Genomic DNA, 17,299 nt, shown 5'->3' on the forward strand with positions numbered 1-17,299 from the left:
ACAGGGCTGTCCCCTTAGCCCGCTGTTGTTTCTTTTTGCCATTGAGCCGCTTGCTATGGCTATACGCAACTCCCACGAGCTGACTGGGATAAAAATAGGACAAACGGAACATCGGTTATCCCTTTTTGCGGATGATATTGTTTTATTTTTAACTAACTTGGAGAAGTCAGTTCATGCAGTGGGAAATATTTTGCAGACTTTTGGTAATTTCTCTGGATACAAAGTTAACCAGAAGAAAAGCTCCCTATTATTTCTGAACAAAAACAACCCACCTATCCAAACACAATTTACCTGCACCTACGAAGGTTTTACCTATTTGGGAATCCAGGTTAACCCGGACATAAAGAAAATTGTTTCTATCAATTATGATCCTCTAGTTCAAAAGGTTTTAGAATCATTAGAGAGATGGGACACGATGCCAATCTCCATGATAGGTCGCATTAATATTATAAAAATGTCGATTCTTCCAAAGCTTCTATATCTTTTTCAATCTATTCCCCTACATATTCCTGCCTCTTTGTTTTCATCATTAAATAAAAACTTTACCAAATTCATATGGAATAATAAACGGCCCAGGTTACGGCTTTCTCTTTACGGCTTTTCTCTATATTTACCTTTCGACCGAGGGGGGCTTAGACTGCCTAACATGAAGCTGTACTACTGGGCAGCTCAATTATGTGCCGCTACTTCGTATTTTTCACGTAAGGATATTCCTTCTTGGATACAAATTGAAAACAACACAATAGAATTGCCATTAAAATCCTATATTTACTCAGCTGAAAAAAAAAAAAAAAATCCAATTGTCAGAAACACTGTTTCGATCTGGCACCAGGCACATGTTGCTTTAAATGAGGAGTCTAAGCTTTCAACTCTGTCACCCATTTGGGGCAATGTTACATTTAAACCTGCATGCGCGGATATGGGCTTTAAAATGTGGATGAATAAAGGTGTGTGTAAATTAGGGGACTTGTATAATGATGGAGTTCTAATGTCTTTTGAACAGTTGACAAACAAATACAACTTGCCTAAGAAACATTTTTTTAAGTATCTTCAGGTCAGAAGTTTTATTACTAATTTATTGAAGTCGACTGTGCAGCCCCCACTGTCCACCATAGAGAATATGGCTATTAACCATCATCACAGTAGGGGCTTACTTTCCAAATTTTATAATATTTTAATTGCAGCCTCAAAAGAAAGTAGCCTTTCATATTTACAAGCTTGGAGATCTGATATGGAAACAGGCATTTCAGTTGAGGAGTGGAATAACTCCTGTATTCTTGCACAAAAACAAACTATCAACACAAGATTCCGATTAGTACAGTACAAGTGGTTGTTCAGAACGTACATCACACCAGTGAAACTCCATCATTTCAACCCTAATATACCAGATGATTGTGTTAAATGTGGTAAAGAAAAGGGGACACTTTATCATTGTATGTGGCAATGCGAGGAACTTCAAATCTTTTGGAAGCAAATCTGTGCACTAATTTCTGATCTAATTGAATGTAAAATGCCCTTAGATGGTAAACTCTGTATATTACACATTTTTCCAAATAGCTTCAAATGCAATACAAAGAACAAGAAACTTGTAAACTTTTGCCTGGTGCAGGCGAAATATGTTATTGCTTTGAAATGGAAGGACACAGAAAAACCTGGAGTGAAACAGTGGATCAAACTGATGTCCAGTAACTTGGCGCTGGAGAAACTGACATATATTGCCAAAGGAAAACTGGAGGACTTTAAAGACATTTTGTTGCCCTTTCTACGCCTTGTAAAAGACTTTGATTTGTAGAAAATAATTTTGTTGTAACTGAGTGAAGGGTGGGTTTTAGGGTGGGGGGAGGGTCTTTATTTCATTTTCTTATGTGTGTGTTATGTGTTTTGTCCTTAAATTGAAATTATAATAAACATATTTGTGAAAAAAAATAAAAAAATAAGAGAGTACATTTAGAATTTATAGTAATAAATTAGTACAATTTATTTTAAATATTTTTTTCCCCTATTCACTTGTGTCTCCCAGAATGAGTAGAGGAGCGCGGGGCACAACATAACGCAGGGCTAGTTGTAACACACTTGTTTTAAATACTTCCACACATGCTAGCATGATGAAACTTGGTGTATTTACTAGTTGCCATATCAACACTATATAGAGAAAAAAATGCTCCAAAATACTTTTTTTTTGGAAGATATCCATTGACATTTATTAAACCATAGCAAAAGTAAATTTCTTAAGATATTTTTTCATCTCTATTTTTTGTGTTTATTTAAAATGAGACAAATCTGATATTATTTTAATCTCCAATATGTTATTTAACAGTTGAGATAGTTCTTTAATGCTTTGCTAACTAGCAGAAGACACTAGCCGGGTTTAAATCCCAGTTGTGCAGGTGGGGCATGTTGTCACACTGCGTTACTATTAGAAATATTATATTCTATACTTTTATTAATTCTATTGAGAAAACATGAGAAAAAGGTGAATAAACACTGAGAGTCAGTGTTCAGAAATTACAAATTATTTATTTGTTTTGAACAATGTTGTATAGCTGTGTTTTCCCGTGTTTGTAGGCGAAACTCAAAAATGAGTTTATATTTAATTATTAAAAAATGCCATTATTTTATATGAAAAAGTTAATAATTATAATTAGAATAATTTTATTTAGAAAATATTTTAGTTTGTCTTGTATATTTTTTTTATTAGATCCGATAACATTTTAAGCTGTCATATGGTCATGTTACAATGTGGGGCATGTTGTCACATTTCACTTCCATACTTTCGGGGTATATCAAGAAAAAAGTATATACTGTATTAATAAAACAAAACCACATAATTGTACTAGACATGTGGGAAATTAATGTGGGAAAAAAAAAATACTCTGAACCATAAGTAGATTTACAAAAACTGAGAAAGTCAAAAAGCGTTACTTTGTGCCCCGCTCTCCCCTAGGCTAATAAACACGTTAAGTCTCGGTGTCCAGTGGACATTGTATGAAATCGCTGTCCTTTTTCGTAACAGAAAATCATATTTTGATTTGAAACCCCATAACATTATGAAATCTTAACACCAATCACACCCACACGCGCGTCCCGTATTATTTTAATATTTTGGCGTGTTAAATGCATCCAGTTTTTGCACGCTCTTAATAATGTCTCCAGGAGATTCAATCGATAGAAAACGGAGTTGTGCTCTAAAGTTTAGTGCAAATGAAATCTGCATCAGAAAATGTGTAGTCATGCGGAGACCCGCCCTAATCATGTCCACAATAATGACTGCTGGAGACAGAGAGGAATGCCATATACAAAGAGGAAATACTGGACACATCTTACAATATTTACAATCATTAAAGTCACACTTTTCCGTCTCAGTATGTTTAGTTTCGGTTTCGATTTGAAGCGTTTTCATTTAGGTGCATCACTAACTCAGTACTCTGTTAATAACGACCTGACAACACAAACTGTACATGAACGAGTACCTGGACGAGCTCAATCTTGTTGCAGTCTTGATCGAAGTTCTTGTGTGTTTTGTGTCGTCGTGGAAGAAGCCGATCTCGACCTTCACGCGCTGTTTTACACGAACATTAGTAACTCAATTAGAGATGGGTGTGTCGTGCACTTGTTCGAGGGCAGAACTAATGCTGTCACGGGGTCGGGGATAATTGAGGGGTTTTCCTAATTAATGTTATATATTAGTTGTGTGTGTTATGGGTTTCAGGGATGTTTAGATAACTATAAAAGAGTTCACATGTTCACTTTTCTTGAACATATTTAGCTATTAGAACTATTGTTATGCTTGTTTTCATATTTTAATAATAAAACCCTTACAGAAATAACCTAGGGATCCCTGCAGGATTTAATTTTTTTTTCTGCAGGCATCCTGCAGATTTGTTCACTTGTGTTGGATGTTCCTGCATGTTTCTGTTGTACTGATGGGATCATTGTAAAACCTGTAGGATTGTCCTGCACATACTACTGTGCAGAACAAGTGGAAAATCCTGCAGGACTGTTGTGCATCTCACGCAGAAACAAAAAGTTATCTTGCAGGGGTTTTTTTCTGGTAAATGAAAAATAAATAAATAAATAAAAACCTACAGGTTTTGGATTCAGGATTGGCTATATACACTGAAAAAAATTTGGAGTAGGATTTACTTGAAAAAAGCTAGGCAACTTTTTCCACTCAGAAAATGCTAGTAAATTTACAAAGATTTGCCAAGTAAAAACCTAAACATATTTATCAGTAGCTTTAATTAGAAATCTTTAAGTTAAATTTACTTGGAATTAATGGAATGTGGAATTAAGTAAACTTTACTTAACCTAGTTAAGTGAAAGTAACAAAGAAATTAAGTAATTTTAACTTGGCTATAGTAAAAGGTTGATTAATATCGAGTTAGTTGAAATTTCCTTTGCATTACATTTCACTCAAACAATAATATTGAATTATGACAGTCATTTATAGTATGTGCTTTACTTAGATTATCTAAGTAATGTATATTACATCATGTCATGTGAATGCAAAGACCTCAATACTTGGTAGACAATACACAATGACGGTAACATTTGATGGATCATTTTTGTGTTTGAATGTGTCATTTTGAGCAGAAAATTTACTCGAAATGTCACAAAATGGCAAGTTACTAATCCTGACAACAAAAGCAATGATAAAACAGTGTAAATACAGCTGGAAACCAGTGAAAAATGAACCTCATTAATTATTCAAGGTCCAGTGCATGATGGGAACCCCAGTATCAGAAAAGTTGAGTAATTTTTACTTAATTTTATTGAGTTGATATTTACGCTTTCATTTCTACTCGCTTGAATTAAGTACTGATATGGAATTTACTTAGTTTTTTTAATTCTTGCCTGAACTAACTTTTTCATGTAAATTACATTGGGTTTTTTTCAGTAGTATTTACTTTACCAAAAAATCATTTTTTACAGTGTAATGTCTAGAGAATACAACTGAAAGTTGCTGTAGTTTTATTCATACAATTTTTTTTATTAGATTTAAGTACATTTCATGGAACTATTTTTGATATATTATGCTCTGGCTGTTGACAGCAATAAAAAACAATAAGTCTTAACAAATAAATGAATAAAATTAAGAGTAAGAATAGACTATAGGCAATTATAAAAATTTACCATTACTCTAAATCATTTCAAAATCATACATTTATGCAAACATCCAAGACATTTCAACATTCAAGAGATTTGCGTCTGTATACTGTACACTTTTACCTTTTATTATATTAAGATGCAAATCCAGCTATTTATTCTCTGTCTTTGCTGATGTCAATACTTGTTTTCATAACATCAATGAAGGCATGACCCTCTCCTTGTGCATTACCTACATCTATATCAATGCTACAGACCCATGTTTGGTTTGAACTGCATGGTTGATTCTTTTAGATAAAGATTTTGCTCCTTTTGATTGAATTTGCTTGCCATTAAGCACAGCCCAAGAATAAAAACTGAAAGCTTTATTTGCACTAAAACCTGATTCTTGAAGGAGATAAGACTCTCTTGGGGTTGGCTGTTGAACATGTGGGCATCCTAGAAACATCACGCTAGAACTACCAATGCACTTTGGGTGCTTCTCAATATCCCTCCTCGTCTCTTCGCTCCTCCGTCCTCCATCCTATGGCCCGGAAACCGATCGAGCTCAGCCATCTTGAAGGACATCTCAATTCTCTAATTGCCCCGCGAGGAGTCGAGGATCGAGGAGTGAGGAGCTTCCTGAGGAGTCATGAGCGAGGATACACATTTTAATTTATACTTTACCTTTGCAGTTAATATAAACCACACATCTCACATACTTCAACAGGGTATCTTGCTTTATTATTGTTTATTATGAATTCCTTAAATAACCAAACTTCAACAACATAAGGGCAGATCCTTTGAGCGCTGCTGATGACGCTGTGAAGTGACGCCGAGTGATCAAGTATTCCAATGTATAAAAAAGCTTTCATTTGATTCCTCCGTCCTCATTTTCTTTCCTTGCGTCCTTCCCTCGCGTCCTCCAGGGGGAGGAGCTGAGACGCGAGGAAAGGAAACGAGGACGCACAAATAAGAATTGAGAGGCACCCTTTGCCACAATCTTGGTGCCTCCCAACGTTTTTTCAACATAGCCTTTGCTTTGCTGTGTTTGTTCATCATTGAATACAGCAGCAATGAGTCGTGGAACATGTTGGTAAAGGTTAAACATGTTAACAATTTGTTCTGCTACAGCTTGTGTGCCATGAAAGAGTTTCTGAAGGTGTCCATTCTGGGACTCATATAAGAATGCACTGTGATTCCATAAAGGACCCCAATTTTTTTACGTATGTGGACATTATAAGACACATGACACTTAGCATACAGACACTCAAAACGGCCCACAAATGCTGTTAAAAGGCCATCAGCTTTGTCAATGTTGTGGGGGGAAATTGAATCTTAAAGGAGAATGTATGTTGCCTGTACTAGAAGTAGTAAATGGTCAAGATATTTTCTGGGTAAAATGCCAAACAAACAGGGAAGGCTGTAAAATAAGAGAAAGTGTCTGTATTCCGAAGCTTTCAAATATTTACGCAAAGAAATTGAACGGGGTGGTCTTGTTATACTTGCAGGTGGTTTAATGGCAAGTAACCTTCTTTCAATTTGCTCGATTTCTCTTCCAATATACCAAGGCTCTGTATGGTTGTCACGAATTACCACTGGAGGCAAGCTGGTTGAGAACCCAAACGCAACTTTAATTACAAAAACAAGATCAAACTTAAAACAAAGGCTGGAAACTGGAACATCGACATGTAACATTCAATACTAGATCAAGACACAGGGCAAACATGAGGGCTTAAATACACAAGACTAACGACCAGACAAGGGACACCTGTGAAAAATCAAACAATGACTGTTGTTTGTAATAATGTAATATGCCATGCATGTAATCATAATCAAATCCAGAAACCATGTTAAAAAACATCAGCAGCATTAGAGGAGATGGACCTTTTACACCATTTATGCATGTTCCAGAATCAACAGTTTGCTGAGCATCTTTAGTGTGTTTTTTGTGTGATCTCAGCTCTGGCTCCGTTGACTGCAAAGGATACACCCTTGTAAACCCATTACCCTTTTCTACAACTTCACCCTTTTGATAACACCAGTTTCAACCATGCTCTCCATTAAATTGCTTGACATTCTGTACAGCACAACAAGCCACTGAATCACAAATGCAAAGCAAACTGTATACATGGACTGCTGATTTTTCACCTTTCCACTGACAAGGTAACCCTTGGTTTTCAAGACTTCGCAATTCATTTACAAATGATTGCAGAAACGAGTTCATTTCTGGCTTTCTTACCACAAACCGCCAAGAATGACATGATTTGCCCTCAGAATAGGGGGGAGCTCGTTGATTGTGACTTGAAGTGGCCAGATATGAAAAGGAGAAGATTTGAAAATTAAAACACCATCAACATTCCATGACAGTGAAATATTCCCGCCAATTTTGGGTCATTTAGTGCATCAATAGATTGTGCCATCAAATATGTCTTCAACATTTTGTGAGTTGCGTTTTGTCCTTGACAAAAATCTGTATCCTGAAATTGACCTCGTAATTGATCTGAAATAGATAACTTGATAAAGACAGAGCCAGATTTGATTAGGTTTTCCATGTCCCCTGGGGTACCATTGCATGAAGCTCAATTGGTGGGGATTTCATTACCAAAGAAATATTGGCAGGATGAGCAAATATGAACTTTTATAAGCTATCTGGAACGCCACTGGTTGAATCAGGACAGTGGAGATTGATAAGATCTAACAAGTCACTCAAAGCCACTTTGGATGTTGTATGCCTGAGGCTGTAGGCAAGTACACACAGTACCACTCCTTTCTTTCTTCTGTGCTTCCCTCACAAACTGCACTGTGGTTTCTGGCAGTCTAGTTATCATAAGCTGTGCTAAAAACATCACCCTCGTCATCAGCAGAAAAGCTTTCCTGTCAGAAATTGTGCATTTATTGCACATTAAAACAAAATCTATATATGAACACACATATTTACAAATGTATGCATAAAATAGCATTGTTTAACCCCTTACCAGACAGACCCAATTTTGGCATGTGGGACACACATGACATACCCCAAATAAAAAGGTTGCAGCTCATAAGTCATTCTGAATAGCCACATAACCAACATATATTTAGAAAGCCAACCCCTGAGAGTTTACAGTTCAAGAATTAATCAGACTGTTATTACTGTTATTAAGAGTCCCTCAACGGGACTCTCCCGCCCCCTCAGATCACCATGAATGTAAACGGGATTTTACTGATAAAATATGCTATTTAAAAATCATATTTGCCAATTACATTTTCATATTTTCTTATTTTTGTGAATATTAAGCTAAATTAATAATATTTTAGTTAAGGATAGTCTGTTAGGCAAAGTCGAATTTTGATTGCTCGTTTGATTTTGCGTGCTTGCTCACCCTAACATTACGTTAAATTTCTCATACGGGAAAGTTCACACGATGGCTACGGACTGTAGAACGGATATTCAATAATTTCAAGGTTGCATATTGCATCGTATCGTTGGTTTCACAATGGACATTCGAAAATGGATTAAAAAGAAAGAACCCACAACACCTGCTGCTACTTCTTCTGGCTCATCTGAGCTCCAAATAAGCAGTGTGGACTCTGACAATGCAGCCCCGCTAACGGCACTGCCAGTCACTCAGCCCGCCAAATGCAAGGACTCGCCGACGCCGTCATCGTATAGTGTACCAGAGGACCTCGGTAAAGACAAGCCAGTCCAGGTTTGTTTAAAGCAGTTTCCAAAGAAACAACAACATAAAACGATTGTAAACGGTCATTTTCGGCAAATTGGTACAATGATAGGGAATGGCTAGAATATTCAGAGCAAGCAGATTCGCCATTTTGTTTTCCCTGTCGGAAATTTGGCGGGAGTGACTCTGTGTTTACAAGTACTGGTTTTTGCAACTGGAAGCATGCGACAGATAAAGCGAAAGGATTTTACAGACATGCTAACTGTAAATAGAGTTAATTCAGATCAGCTTTCTCAAAACTGCCTTTATGTGTCTTCAATAATTGACATTATTGAATTCCTGGTATCAAACAAACTGCCATTGAGGGGTACCATTGATTCAGTTGATGAAAGAGGTGACGCGGGCAGTGGACTGTTCCTGTCTCTATTTGATTACACGCTGAGAAAAAACAAAGAGCTAGCGCATTCCTTCAGTACAATTAAAAAAAATGCTACGTACACATCTCACGATGTTCAAAATGATTTAATTGAACTGATGAATACAATCGTGACAGAGAACATTGTTAAAGATGTTGGGGAGTCATGGTTTACAATTAAAGTGGATGGAACCAAGGACCCGACGGGCAATGAGAATGTTGCTGTTGTTCTTCGATATGTTGACCAGAACTGCACAGTGAAAGAGAGGCTGTTGTCAGTCTTGACCACAGACAAGTGCGATGCCCTGTCACTCACAAACATCGTACTTGAGGAGCTGTCAAATGTTGGTCTCGATACAAATAACATATTAAGTCAATGTTATGACGGGGCCAGCGTTATGTCTGGAAGAGAAGGAGGCATGCAGAAACATATTCAAAACAAATTAAACAGAGAAGTGCCCTACATTCATTGTTTTAATCATCAATTACATTTGGTTATAGTGCATGCAGTTTCATCCGAGAGCGCTGTTGAAGATTTTTTTGCCATTTGCAGTGCACTGTACAAATTTCTGAGAAAGCCCACTGTAGCTGCACAGTATAAGGGAGAGAAGCTTAAAAGGCTGCTGGATCAACGATGGACTGGACACCTTGAGACGGTGTCCGTGGTGCTGAAATCGCACGACACCCTTGTGGATTTTCTGAATGGAATCGCAACCACAAGAAAAGGTGCTGACATAAAAGTTGAAGCTGTTGGACTTCACAAGGCCATCACAGAACCGACTTTTAAATTTCTTGCCTATGTGATGTACAACATTTTGTGCCTGATGGATCCACCGAATAGGATGCTGCAAGCTGAACAAACAGATCTAATGATGGCAATTCGGCTCATTGACAGAGCTTCTTCTTGCATTGAAAGTCCACGATCAGATGCAGATGCAGAGAGACACAAGAAAAATAGCGAATTTGCGTATTCATGTTGAGAGAGTTATCGGTTTAGTCAGAAGAAAATATCAGATTCTGCAAAGCAGGGCTATGCCCATAGAGCACATGGCAACAAAACAAGGTGAGGCACTAGCATTGATTGACAAGATTGGGGTTATTTGCTGTGTCTTGTCTAATCTTTCGGAGTCTATTGTCCCATTGGGACAATAGTTTTTTTTTTGATTTGTACAGCACTTTGGCCAACTTGTGTTGTTTTTAAATGTGCTTAACAAATAAAAGTTGATTGATTGATTGATTGGAGTAAGGAGGAGGGAGGGATAGGGATAGGGATAGGGATAATAATCAGTCAGTCCAGTACCTGAGCCCTCACACATGTAGTGTCCAATACCTGATCCCTGCTTCTTGGCTCTGATGACGATGATGATGATGATGATGATGATAAGTAAGAGGACAGGGAGTAGTAGTACCTGAGCCCCGACACGTATCAGTCTGTTAATATGTTTTCAACAAGTGTAATACTTTTATCCACTAGTCCAATTGTACTGGCTATATGTATTATATGTAATGAAATGGATTCTAATCTGTTATTGCACTCCATGTTCTTGTTATTATAACAATTGTTGAAAAATCTAATCTTGTAAATAAACCACCATGTATAATTCTGTCTTCTCAATGGCATTTAAATTACACAACAGCCAGAACTCGCAAAGACCACACTCATAACAATAGTCAAAATCTTGTCTCATACAACAGTATTGATATAACAGCAATATCAAACAGCCCACTTTCAAGAGTGCCTGGATGTCACGGAACACACTCGGGAAACAGAGAGATCCATGTACAGTATTTTTAATATCGGGGCAATCCAACTCATAATCGTCCATGCAAGGGTCAAAATCCATCATAGCAGTCCAAATACAAAATAAACAAGAAACAAACCAGAACAGACAGGAACCACAGATCAGAAGTGTAGGGTGACATAAAATAACGACTCCGTAACAAACACTAAAACAGACAGGCTTAAATACACAAGTGCTGACAAGGTGACGAGAAACAGCTGAAAGACAATGAACAATCAGTGACAGACAGGAATTGTGGGAAATGCAGTTCAGAATAGTGACAGACACCGTGGGGAAGGAGGACATCTAGTGGTGACCCAGGGAACATAAACCAGACACTGTGACATAACCCCCCCTCTACGGAGCGGCTACCAGACGCTCCAAGACCCACAAAAAACAAACAAAACAAGAGCTCAGGAGGGAGGTGGAACAGTGGAGGATCAGGGGGAGGGATGGGGGGCCAGGTCCATGAAGGGGAACAGGAACAGAGGATGTCGGTTTAGCCAGCTGCCAGGGCGAAACAGACAGTCCATCGGACGGCCAGGATGAAGCAGACGGCCCATCGGGCGGCCAGGGCGGTGACTTTCCTTCAGGCGGCCAAGGCAGAGCAGACCATTCATCGGGCGGCCAGGGCGGAGCAGATCGTCCATCGGGCGGCCAGGGTGGAGACTCTCCCTCGGGCGGCCACGGCGGTGAAGACCCCTCGGGCGGCCACGGCGGTGAAGAACCCTCGGGCGGCCACGGCGGTGAAGAACCCTCGGGCGGCCACGGCGGTGAAGACCCCTCGGGTGGCCACGGCGGTGAAGACCCCTCGGGCGGCCAGGGCGGTGAAGACCCCTCGGGCGGCCACGGCACAGGAACTGGAACAGACACCAATGGCTCAGGAACTGGAACTGGCACCACCGGCTCAGGCACTGGAACTACTGGAACTGGCACCACCGGCTCGTGCACTGGAACTGGCACCACCGGCTCGGGCACTGGAACTGGCACCACCGGCTCGGGCACTGGAACTGGCACCACCGGCTCGGGCACTGGAACTGGCACCACCGGCTCGGGCACTGGAACTGGCACCACCGGCTCGGGCACTGGAACTGGCACCACCGGCTCAGGCACTGGAACTGGCACCACCGGCTCAGGTTCAGGAACAGACACAGACACAGACACAGACACAAACACAGGCTCAGACACAGACACAGACACAGACACAGACACAAACACAGACACAAACACAGACACAGACACAGGCTCAGGAACAGACACAGGCTCAGGAACAGACACAGGCTCAGGCTCAGGAACAGACACCGGCTCCGGCTCAGGAACAGACACCGGCTCAGGAACAGACACCGGCTCCGGCTCAGGAACAGACACCGGCTCCGGCTCCGGCTCAGGAACAGACACCGGCTCCGGCTCCGGCTCAGGAACAGACACCGGCTCCGGCTCAGGAACAGACACCGGCTCCGGCTCCGGCTCAGGAACAGACACCGGCTCTGGCTCAGGAACAGACACCGGCTCCGGCTCAGGAACAGACACCGGCTCCGGCTCAGGAACAGACACCGGCTCAGGAACAGACACCGGCTCCGGCTCATGAACAGACACTGGCCCCGACTCAGGAACAGACACTGGCCCCGGCTCAGGAACAGACACTGGCTCCGGCTCAGGAACAGACACCGGCTCCGGCTCAGGAACAGACACAGGCACCGTCTCAGGAACAGACACAGGCACCGGCTCAGGAACAGACACAGGCACCGGCCCAGCGACCATCTTGTCCGGAGACACAGGCTCGGCAGCAGCCATCTTGTCCGAAGACACAGGCTCAACGACGGCCATCTTGTCTGGAGACACAGGCTTGGCGGCGGCCATCTTGTCTGAAGACACAGGCTCGGCAGACGTGACGTGAACAGTCTCTGTGGCGGCCATCTTGTCCGAAGACACAGGCTCGGCAGATGTGACGTGAACAGTCTCTGGATCAGCAGACGTGATGGATCGCTGGGGTGGCGCAGGCAGTGTGAGCAGCTCAGGCGGGGCTGGCAGAGCAGGACGCCTGGGCGGCGCGGGCAGAGCAAGACGCCTGGGTGGTGCGGGCAGAGCAAGACGCCTGGGCGGTGCGTCAGGGACGGCGGTCACCTCCGGGATGGTCTCCGTGTTATGAGCCACCGGACTCGGGACCACCGGACTCGGGACCACCTGAACTGGGACCACCGGAACTGGGACCACCGGAACTGGGACCACCGGAACAAGGTTCACCGGGACAGTCACGGAGGGAGTCTTCCTTCTCCTCCTCCGTTTCTGAACCACTGGAACTGGAACCACCGGAACTGGGACCACCGGAACTGGGACCACCGGAACAACGTCCACCGGAACAATCACGGAGGAGGTCTTCCTTCTCCTCCTCTGTTTCGGGTGGCGATGTACAGGCTCTGAGCTGAATGAGACCTGCGGCGAATGGAACTCTGATCCTTTGACCGCCATAGCCTCCTCGGTCTGACGGGTCCATAATGCCAGGCATTGAAAGATGTTCATACGGGTAGGACCCTCTTCCACTGGCGAATTCCATTTCCGCTGCCTCCGCTCTGTCCTCGTGGTTGGGGAAGCGCCACGAAAATCAATACCGCTGGATCTCTGCTTTGACGGAGTCGTTCTGTCACGGAACACACTCGGGAAACAGAGAGATCCATGTACAGTATTTTTAATATCGGGGCAATCCAACTCATAATCGTCCATGCAAGGGTCAAAATCCATCATAGCAGTCCAAATACAAAATAAACAAGAAACAAACCAGAACAGACAGGAACCACAGATCAGAAGTGTAGGGTGACATAAAATAACGACTCCGTAACAAACACTAAAACAGACAGGCTTAAATACACAAGTGCTGACAAGGTGACGAGAAACAGCTGAAAGACAATGAACAATCAGTGACAGACAGGAATTGTGGGAAATGCAGTTCAGAATAGTGACAGACACCGTGGGGAAGGAGGACATCTAGTGGTGACCCAGGGAACATAAACCAGACACTGTGACACTGGATCCTTTCATTACACATGTGAGTTTGTAACTTGCTGTCCCAGTATTTCTGGAAGTATACCATTTCTAAAAAATCACTCAACTTTAGGGATAATATCATCCCCAAGTTCAAGATCGGGCAAAATCCTTTCAACAAAAATGTCATTGTGGTTCCACACAACAAAATCACAGTACTCAGCGTCTACAATGTGAAGCTGTCCCTGAACTTGGTAGTAGTAGTCATGAGTCCGGTCCAGCATGACATTATCCCCATCATTGATGAGGCAGAAGCCCTTTTCCCCAGCCCACAAGCGCAGATTGGCTTCATCTTAGTGAAAGTGTGGACACTAAAATTCACAGAGAGAAGGACACGTGAACAATAGATTAACAAATATATTTTCTGCCTTTTTGCTCAGTTTAGGACTTGAGACACTATAAAAACTCGCTCGTAACCTTAACCCTAACCCCAGGATGCTGATATACACTAAACTCTGAACTCTTAGACTCATGTAAACTACTTTAAACTTCTTAAGATTAAAGCTCCCAGCTCCCAAGCAACTCCATAGCAACCTTTTTGCAAGACCTATATCTCTGCATCAGAACATCATATAGAGATGAGGGTTGACTCTTTTGACTCATGCTAGCAAACAGCACTTCCAACATGCTACACATGCTACCAGTGAATAGCTACATGCTAATAGCGATTAGTTAAGTGTTAAATCATGCTAAGAAATCTATTAAAAACTCCATAGTAACCACCTGTGACAACTACCAACCACCTAGTAACACCATAGCAACCATCCTGAACACCCTAGCAACCCCCATAAATGCCCTAGCAACCATCGCCTGGACCCGATGACAACGCAGTGCTGAAGTGCCAACTAGTCTCTCCCCTGTGAAGGATCCCTTTACCATTCTACATATAAACCATTGTCGGGATGAAAGTGAATCAAAGCGTTGTCGCGATGGAAGTGAATCAAGCAAAAATAACTTTAGCTGGAAAATATCTTTATTCAAGAACCGCTATAAAGCCAAAACAAATCTCTGTTACCTTAAATGATCCGTTTATCACTGTAAAGCCGCTTTGAAACAATCTACATTGTTAAAAGCGCTATATAATTGAAGATGACTTGACTTGAGATTCAATTGTTTTTTTGCATGAATCTCTCCAATCCAACGGAATCATCATAAATCACCATCTGAGCAAGGATACAGGCTCCAAGTCCTTGCCTATATTTGCTGAGAAGAGATGCCTCATTCCATCCACTAGTTGCCACCAGAGTTCAGAACTGCAAGGTGTATTTGTTGGTGGAAGAAGCACCCTGGTGCAACCGCAGTAGCTGGTCAGACACGGGGAGCACTCCTGTAGCTGAGCCAAACACCTCCTTGAAATAGTTAGTGAAAGCTTCATTTGAGTTAATTATGACACTGTTGACATTCCATATTGCCTTCACCCAGAACAATGCTCCACCAGAAAGGAGTGAAATGAGGAATGCTACCTTGGAGCGCTCTGTCGTGAACTTCTGGGGCTGCATCTCAATATACAGTGCAACTTGGAGAAGGAAGCCACCACACTCAGCTGAATCACCCGCATAGAAAGCAGGCATAGTCATGGGACTGGCAGAGGCAGACTGAGAGTTGGGAGCTGGCATGAGAGAGGCCCAAATAGTGTTGACCAGTTCCTCCAGAATATCAGCAAGTGAGGGAGACTGGGGATCCATAGAAGTGTCGGTATGGGTTCGGCCTTCTGTCACAAATTGAGCCAGAAACAACAGGTAAGTGCAATAACAGGATGATTTATTGACAGGAAAAGGGAGCACATCGTGAAGAGCAAATGGCAGGAGAGAAACTTGGAGTTAGAAACGATTCAATGGGTCTTAGCTGAATGCTGATGCTTGTATTTTCGTTGCAGGATCCTTGGTGTCCAGGAACCAGGAACTAGGAGTACTTTACTGGAGAATCGCCGGAAGATTGGCGGGAGTCCAAAAGATAAGTATACACAGGTACGTGCACACTGGGTCTGGATATATTATGGATTTGATTGGTGAGTGCAGGCGTGGGTGATCAATAATCAGGTGACAGGGATCTGGTGTGTGTTGGAACTGGTGACTGTGATGACGGCGGTGGCTGTGACTGGCTGCGTTCGAAACCGCATACTTCCCTACTATATAGCAGGAAAAAACAGTAGGCGAGCGAAAAAGTATGTACGAATCATAAAAGAGTAGGCGAGAATTAACTGGGTGACGTACTAATTCTCGCGAGATTCGGACGTATGTATACTAACAGTGCGTTTGAATATGCCTACTTTCCTACTATATAGTAGGAGAAAACAGCATGTGAAAGAAGAAGTACGTTCGAAACATCAGTATTCATAAAAGAGTAGGCGAGAAGTTCCCGAATGGCTTACTGCTTCAGCACAGATTTTCGAATGCAGTCCGATGGATACTCTTCTATCCCAGGAGGCCATGGAAGAGAGCATACGTCATAAAGAAGAAGAAGAATAAGAGGATACGTCTTACTCGAACATGACGGAAAGGATGGACGAGAGTGTTTTCAAATGTGAGTATTACAAACCAAAACGCATGTGTTGAACTACTGTACAGTAAACTGTTGAATTGTTGAAGATGTAAAGACGCCAAATAGTATCGTAAATTTGTGATTTTGCTGTAAAACACGTTTTATTATGTATAGCTAACAGGGGAGCTCCAGTAAGGACACATACGTCTCCAAAGTGGATTTGCATACATTTTAAACCATATACATCTTAATTACAATTACTAAATGTCTATTTAATATCTGCCAAGGAAATCTTCAATAAGAATTGCAGATGACTATGTCTAATAGATATGAAATAGACATCTGAGTGATGTACAGTATGTGTACTATTGTGTAGTAGAACTCACTGTTGTCAACACTGTTTGCATTAGATGAATGCAAGTAATGTAAATAAATTTACATAAATTATCTAAACATAAGTAATCTATTTCATTTGTCCATTAGTACTGTTGAGGAATTGTGGAACATTTATGATGGATAAAAAGCTACTTATCAGCAACAACTTCAACATGTAAATGTAGTATTGAGCTCATAAATCTCAGAGGTAACGTGAATCTTGTCTGGCAAATCAGACCCTCCATCACTCCTCCTGCCCTCGCTGCCTCATGTGGGCCGGATGTTGCTGTGGCCTCTTCATCCTCAGTGAGGCCAGAGCCAGCAAGAGCCAGGAAAAGGCCCAAAACGAGGACCTGATGGAGATGTAGGAGAGAGAAGAGGAGAGAGAGCGGAAAGCAGCTGAGAGGGAGGAGAGACTATGGAGAGAAATGGAGGAGAAGGAGGACAGAAGAGAACGAGAG

The 17,299-nt window shown here is 41.8% G+C and overlaps 1 long non-coding RNA gene across 1 annotated transcript in view; it reads left to right on the forward strand.

The window, feature by feature from the left end:
• LOC308689647 overlaps positions 1–17,299 on the forward strand; it is a 1,235,845-nt gene that overhangs the window by 859,557 nt on the left and 358,989 nt on the right. The gene's annotated exons all lie outside the window — the stretch shown is intronic.

This window comes from Scardinius erythrophthalmus, assembly GCF_964197995.2.
Source record: "Scardinius erythrophthalmus genome assembly, chromosome: 4".
Taxonomy (NCBI): domain Eukaryota; kingdom Metazoa; phylum Chordata; class Actinopteri; order Cypriniformes; family Leuciscidae; genus Scardinius; species Scardinius erythrophthalmus.